This window comes from Heloderma suspectum, chromosome 1 (assembly GCF_057233095.1).
Source record: "Heloderma suspectum isolate Gila_16-S chromosome 1, 16-S_ref, whole genome shotgun sequence".
Lineage (NCBI taxonomy): Eukaryota > Metazoa > Chordata > Lepidosauria > Squamata > Helodermatidae > Heloderma > Heloderma suspectum.
The window spans coordinates 97865542-97873821 of NC_139458.1; positions in this window are offsets into that span (position 1 = coordinate 97865542).

An 8280-nucleotide genomic window follows, 5' to 3' on the forward strand; every position below is an offset into this window, starting at 1 on the left:
TAATCCCCCAGCCAGCATAGCTGGGGGTTGTTGTGGGAGTTGTTGTCCAACATATCCAGAGGTCACCAGGCTGGGGAAGGCTGACATATGCATACACGCTACTAAATAGACTGCAGCAGGCTCCAGAATGCCTCAGATTTTTGTGGCACATTGTATCGATCTAGATAGATGGTGACCTTATATGACCTCTGCTGGGCCACTGTTCTTCAGTAATGATTCCACCCCTGGTTTAAACTCTGCTTCAGCAGAGGGGTGTATCTCTCCCACGCACCCTCCCTCAGTGAATGGCTGCAATTGTCTTTGTGCTACTATGTGTTTTGTTTGAAAGTCCAACTGAATTCAGTGGGGTTTACTCCTAGGTAAAGTACAAAGGATTGCAGTAGTAAAGTGCTAGTCCTTCACACACACCAAGCAGTAAATAATAACACATATTGTTTCCTCCTCCCACAACATCAGCCTACAGATACTCCAACAGCAGCACAATTCAAAACATCTCTACCAAAGGAAGCCAAACAGTATTTAATGGTAAGTGAGGATAGATTGCATACTTAGGTGGGAGTAAGCCCCATTGAGCACACTGGGACTTTCATCTGAGTAACCGTGCATATGATTGTGCTCCTAGAAGAGTAACTATCAACTAATGGAGAAGGCAGCAGCAATACAACAATAATAACAATTTGGTGCCCTCACATGACACCCAAATCAGCTGCCAGAGGTGGCCTCACTCTGCCTAATGGTAAGGCTGGCCTAGCCTACTACAAGTAGCACTCATTCACCCTTGTCTTAACTTCTGCAATAATATATTTCATTTCTGGGCTGCATAGCTCCCACAAAATGTGTTGTTGTTCTAAAAATGACAGGTTTTAACCAGTTCTATCTGTCTGCCAATGAACATCAGCAGAACAGATTCCTCCTCCCCTCTTCAGCCTCCGGGGAGCACTCTGAAGCAGATTTGGGGGGAACAGGGGAGAAGAAGGGAAAGTTCTGTTGCTTGAGTATAAGCCTGCTCATGCAATGTTGGATGTCATCTTAATTGTTTAGTTACTTGCCTGTTATTAAACAATATTTGACTGATATTTGGGATTTAAACAATAGATATATCCTGCACCCATACCGGCCTACTAGTAGCCTGAGGTTTTCAAACTTAGTTATTTATTCCTCTATTTAACTAGCAACTAAAGAGAGGGGTAAGGAAAATGGTCCTTAGCTACAAAATGGTCAGGTTCATTATCATTATATTGGTATATAAACTGTATTGACATTAATTTTGTTTGAAAGCTTGTTCCTTTAAAAATAGATAGTTTATAGGTACCAGTGAATCCATGGGTGGTTACATATTCAGCATTTCAGGTTATTTCAATTGGATACATAGTTAGTGTCTGACCTTGGGACAATAAAAGCATTCCTTTCACAAAAGTAACTTCATCCAGACATTGCACTGGATTTTGTTTCTGTTGTTCACAGGCACAATTCTGGATGCAGGTCTGTTACTGCTGTGTATGCTGTGCAACATTGTGAAACATTACTGTGCAATTATCTCCTGGAAAGGTATCCAGGCAGCATAATACAACAAATGTTCTGATCTGTGGAATCTAGTAATATTTTTTAAAGCCCTCCATTAAATGCAGAGTTCAAGCAAAAAGCTGAGAAACCCAAATGCCAAAAAGCAAGGAAAAACAACACTGAGCAATTTCTCACCTCCATTAACAGGATCATGGAGTCCACAAACAGACGTCCATTCTGCCACACATTTCACCCCATATCTCCACTACATAATAGCTACCACTTGGCTGAATGATATGGATGACTAAACTAGCTCATAGAGTCCACCCTGGCGTAGTTTGGTCACCTGTGCAAGCCTGTGTTCTTAACTGTATGCTATTGAAGTGTAAGGTACCAATGACACAACTGCATGCTATAGTTCTAGATTATATGTGTTCATATAAGAAAAGTATTATCCTGAATTAGAACTTCCATATTGCTTCATTTTCAACTGGCTCAACCCTCACTAAACTATTTTCCAGTCTGCCATACTTATTCATTCATTTCTCACTGCTCACCAGTAAACACTCTTAACAGAAAACTCAGTACATCTTTATCATATCTTACAGTGCAAATGCAGTTGCATCCCTATCCATTCCATGCCTGTACCCACCGCTGCAAGGAGAATGTTGATTCTGTCTTTAGCTGTCCACCCTCCATCTAAATAGAATGCTGGTACTCTAAGCAATGCAACTTTGAAAGTGGGGGACTATAATATAAAATATAAAATAAGGGTGCAGTCCTATCTAGATTGCACCCTTATTTGCATCCTATCTAGACTGCACACTCCAAAGCAAGGCAGGAGAAGCACGGGCGGGGATTGTTCTCCCCGTGCCTCTCCTGCCCTGTTTTTTCTGCTAGACAGCCATTTTCAGCTGTCTAGCCATGGGGTGAGGTGGCGGCGAGCGGGAGAGGAGGCTGCTGTATGACACATAAGAGGTGTCGTACAGGCAGATCCACTCTCCCCGCCCTGGAACGCCACCCCCCCTTTTCAGACACTCCATGCTCCTCTTCCAACTTGGGGGACAGGGCTTCTCCACGAGTAATGAGATTCTTGCACCTTTTTATCCTTCTATAAAATGGGAATAATAATAATCTACTCTGCAGGAGTGTTGTGAAAATTAAAGAAACAAATATCACAAAGCACTTTGTGCTGCCAAAATTATTAATAATGCCTTCAGGATAGAGGAAAGTTTTAAATAATTAAGAATATAGAAAAGCCATGCTGGATCAGACCAAGAATCTATCTAGTTCAGCATTCCGTTCACACAATGGCTGATCAGCTATCGACGGAAAACCCACAAACAGGGCACAACAAGTGCAACAGCACCCTCCCACCCATGTTCCCCAGCAACTGGTATACATAGGTTTACTACCTTTGATACTGGAAGTAGCACAGAGCCCTCCAGACTAGCAGCCACTGATAGATTTCTCCTCCAAGAATTTGTCTAACCCCTTTTAAAGCCATCCAAATTCATGGCCATCACCACACCTTGTGGTAGCAAATTCCGTGCTTTGACTATGTGCTGTGTGAAGAAGTACTTTCTTTTATCTGTCCTGAATCTCCCACCGATCAGCTTCGTGGGATGACCCTGGGTTCTAGTATTATGAGAGAGAGAGAAAAAATGTATCCATATCCATATTCTCCACACCATGCATATTTTTGTATACCTCTATCATGTTTCCCCTTACCCTCCTTTTTTACAAGCTAAACAATCCCAGCTGTTGTAACCTTTCCTCATAGGGGAGTTGCTCCAGCCCCTTGATCATTTTAGTTGCCCTTTTCTGCACTTTTCCCAGCTCTGCAAACATTTTTTTTTTTTTAAGGTGCGGTGACCAGAACTGTACACAGTATTCTAAGTGTAGTCACACCATAGATTTATATAAGGGCACTATGATATTGGCAGTTTTATTCTCAGTTCCTTTCCTAATTATGCCTAACATGGAGTTTGCCTTTTTTACAGCGGCCACACACTGGGCTGACATCTTCATCGAGCTGTCCACCACAACCCCAAGATCTCTTTCTTGGTCAGTCACTGGCACTCACTGATAGTTCAGATCCCATCAGTGTATACATGGAGCTGGGATTTTTTTGCTCCAAAGTGCATCACTTTACATTTGCTTACACTGAGCCACATTTGCACATGACTTAACCATCTAGTAATGCATACTAATTATTTCTATACTGCCAAGTTCAAGCACACTTAAAAAAAAAACTAGTCTGACGTTGCACTTTATTTTTTTAATTGTTGTTTATTGAGATTTTGTGTCACTTTTAGTTTGATGTTAAAATATTGTTAGCTATGAAAATCTCATATTGCCTCCTAGCACATAATCTCTATCATACTTGACAATCTCATTTCAGGTCAAGGAACAAATTTGAGTAGGTAGTTATAAATAATTTTCCTTCTTTAAATTTGATCTAGCACAGAAACAAATTGGTAAAGGAATATAGGACCTGCTTATGGTACAAATAAGGACTATTCATTTTAAACATGTCACGTTAGTATGGCTTACTATTGCAATAAAATGTAGGTAAGTATCATGGGGTTGTGTGGTGGGAAACTCATAGGTTGTCCTTTCTGGTGTTTTAAGTTCCTTTTTCATATACAGCCAAAATCCTATTAGCAATTTTATCCATAGTGATAATAATAATTTGGCTAGTCATAACCTTGATGAAATCATTATTCCCATGATTACTTACAAAATAATTAGGAGAAGGAAAAATCTTACTGCTGGCCTTGAGAGGTATTTTGGGAGTTGATTAAGGATTTTTCTTCCTTCATTATGAAATAAGTTATAACTAGTTGGTACTCAAGGAACAGTTCAGCCATAGGTCATATTAGGCAATGGGTAATATCAGGAGAAAGAAAAGTCACAGTACAGTTACAGATGCTGGGGGAAATCCTTTCTTACTCATACACTGATGTCTTGATGATTGGTTCAATCTGTGGGAGCTGGTTATGATATGCTCTAGCTGGTAATCTCTGTCTAGCTTTTAGAATAGAATTAGACTTGGGAGATGCCATCCTCCAACTACCATGAGGGAGCTGTGAAGTAGCTTGAAAGAGCTTAAATTTTCCAGAGACTGCAAAAGGCCTAGAAAACAGAGAGTTGGCTGAAGTGTTGGGTGCAGTGGTTCTATGTAATGCTGTCTGCTGAGTGTCAGTTTGCTTCCAATATGCTCTGCCTGTACATTTGTAAATAAAACAAATATTACAAAGATACCACCCTGCAGTGTTGACCCTAGAAGTTCTCAGTAGCTGGGGAGCACATGTAACCATCCCAACTACAGAATATTTAATATTCTAAGCAGCAACATTTCTGATACAAGTTAGATCTTGATTAAAAGTTATTTTTTGTGAACACTTAAAGTGTGAACCATAATCTGGGGGTATTTTTAGGGTTAGACTCAAGTAGGGTACCACAGTGTGGGGGCTTGGGGCATTTCTCAAACAGCAGAACACTATAGCCCTCTTCAGGCATTATTACAGCATATAGGCACACAAGGAGAGGGAGCAGGGATGAACCGACACTAGCTCCACCTGCCCCCCCCATCATTCTTGTCACCCACCCTCCATGTGCAGAGTGCAACTATTTGCAGCAGAAAGCCTCCTCTGTCCCTGGAGTCTTAATGTAATTTAGACCCAGATTTTCCAGGATCCTAAGTCACATGGAGAGTCTCTGTGAATAGAGGAGGGGAGTGGCCCATGGCGTTTGACTTCATAAGAACTCAAAGCAGGGTAGCATGGGATAAGTAAGGGCATTTCTACACCAGCCTAAAATCCTACACTTAAAATGGGGCTTTCTGCTTCAGCTTTAAATACAGAATCACAACTGGCATCTCTACACCTCCAGTTTATTGCACATTCATGACTGGCCATTCACTAAATTGTGTGGGTCCATTATATGACGTTGTCATCATCCAGTCTTTATCCCACCATTTCCATCCACCTATCCCGTGTTTTCCTCAAACAGAAAAAAATGTATTTTTCCAAATATGCACAAATGGAGCGCCATGACCTCCCCGTGTATTTATCCCCAGCGCGAATGAACCACTGTGTGTTGGTGGCTGTGGGCAGTTGTTTTGGGTTGTTAGGGGTGCGGTCATGATGGTGAGGGCGATGACAATGGGCTGTGGGGCGTGTCGCCTTCCTGTGCCTGCACCACTTTGGGTCCTTGCCATTTTCGGCCTGCGGCGTTCTGAACAAGGCAGCAGGTCAGCGGAACAGTGTGCCAGCCTTCCGACCCATCAGGACACCCCCTTGCTGTGCATTCCCCATGAGTAAACGGCTGAGTAAACAGCAGAGATTGTCGAAAACACTGAACAGGGAAGTGGGGGTCTGGGGAGATTGGTGGGGGGACTGTCTGCATGTCAGTCCCCATTCACCAGTAATGTCCAAGAGGAGAGAAAGGGGCAGGAACCAGGGAGGAGCTGTCGCTACACCCCAAGAGCGTGTAACGCTTTTTTGCAGAAAGGTGGCGATGCCTCTGAGCGACATCACCACCCCCGTGAAGGAAAGGAACAAAAAATAACATGACAGGGACAGACATCTAAAGAGAATGACCCAGTCCTGCAATGATACTAGACGGGGAAAGAACCGGCATTGATGTGGAATTCTCCACCTATGTGATGGAGCCCAACAACTCACTTTTTCATGCGCTTCCTTTCCCCCCTCCCCTTTTCCCCTCTTTCTCCCCATATCTGAGTCTTCCATTATCTTTCACTGTTCTTGCTTCTCTTCTTGCCACTTTTCCTCTTTTCACGGGGGGAACTCAAGCGGAACTCAAGTGCAGTAATTTAATAGCTCATTATCTCCTATCTTTTTAACAATGGAATAAGGGTCATTTCATGCAGGAGACGCCTTGGAGGTTCACGGTGTCATGTAAAGAGCCCACAAACTTCCATGAAGAAGCAATCTCAATCCCAGGCTAAAAGCTCCATGTGAAGAAAGCCTAAGCCAGGCAAGTGGATGGTTGACAAGGGGAGAGGCATTGCTAGGAGAAATGGAAGGCAGAGAGGTGGGCTGTTAAAAAGGCATTTGGGGAGGAGGCAGAATTGAGAAGAGAAGGGAAGGAAGAAGTTTCCTTGTGGAGAGGAGGCTTTTAATGAGGGTGTGAGTAGGGACCCAAGGCTGAATCTACACATAGCAGTTATACCATTATCATACTGCAGTGATAACCATTGCTGACATGTGTACCAATAGTTATTTAGGGATGGGGAAGAAATCCTCCACAGACCCCATTGAGGCCGGATTCAAAAGAATCCAGCCCCCCAGAGTCCATGGAGGATCGGAAGACATACCTCCGCCCCCACGAGGAATCCTCGCCATCTGGATCCTCCCTGCTGGCTGGCTCCAAAGTGCCAGCGATACAGCCACCATTGCCATATCACTGGTGGGCCGGATTGACTGCGGCCGCAAATGGCATCCGGGATGCCATTTGCGGCCATAAAGGCCTTAGTTTAAGATAAATGCAGCCATGAATGGCTGCATTTATCTTAAACTAAGGCCTTTATGGCCGCAAATGGCATCCTGGACGCCATTTGCATCCGTGCTTTTAATTAACGCGATAGGCTACACAAATATCTGTGTAGCCTATCACGTAAAAGCAGGGATATCCCTGCTTTTATGTGATAGGCTACGCAGATATTTGCGTAGCCTATCGCGTTAATTAAAAGCACAGCCGCAAATGGCATCCCAGACGCCATTTGCGGCCGTAGTCAATCTGGCCCACCAGCAATACGGCAATGGCGGCCGTATCGCTGGCACTTCAGAGCCCGCTGGTGGCTCTGCAGACTCGCCGCGGAGCAGAGCCAGCCAGCGAGGATTCCGAGGGGGGGAGGGATGGATCGCCTCCCCCCTGCGGACCCCCGCAGAGTCCAGGTAAAGGGGTTTCATACACCCCTAATATCATTGCAGTATGATAACGGTAAAACTGTTATGTGTAGATTCAGCCACGACAGGGAGCCGACCTGATCATCAGGGGACAGAACAGCTGTGAGGACTCCTGCTACATTACATTAACAGCTGTGAGGACTCCTGCTACATTACATTAACAGCTGTGAGGACTCCTGCTACTGTGAGGACTCCTGCTACATTAAAGACATCTGAGCAGCAAACTGAGCACACAGCAACAGGACTTGAGGAACTGCAAGAAAGTATAGAGGGACGGATGGAAGGGAAATTATTATTCTTTATTGTTACTTTAAATCCAAATTTACCAAAGTGTTTGTCTGAATCCTTTAATTCCTCACTCAGATATTTATTTAAAACTGAACCCATGGCCCCAGCTGTCACAGCAGCTTTGCTAGTTAGTGGCTATAGTCCATTCAGCCTAAAATGCTTTTTCAACAGTAGTTCATTCTGGATGCTTGGATACCACAGGGCTTGGCTTCCCTCACTAGGCACTAATCCAGAAAGAAGATAAGCAGATAAGTATCCTGTTTCCCATAGTGCCCAACCAGATACCTATAGGAAGCCTGTAAGCAGGACATGAGTACAGGAGCACACACCCGCTCGTGTACACCAGCAACTGGTATTCAGAGACACTGATTTTGGAGGTAGTACATAGCCATGAATAACCTTATTCTCATGGATGTTTTCTAATCCCTTTTTGAATCATGTAAATTGGGCAGCACCCTTCCTTGTGGTAGTGAAGCCCATAGTTAACTATGCACTGTGTGAAGAAATGCTTCCTTTTGCCTATCCTGAATCCCCACTAATAAGCTTTGTTGGT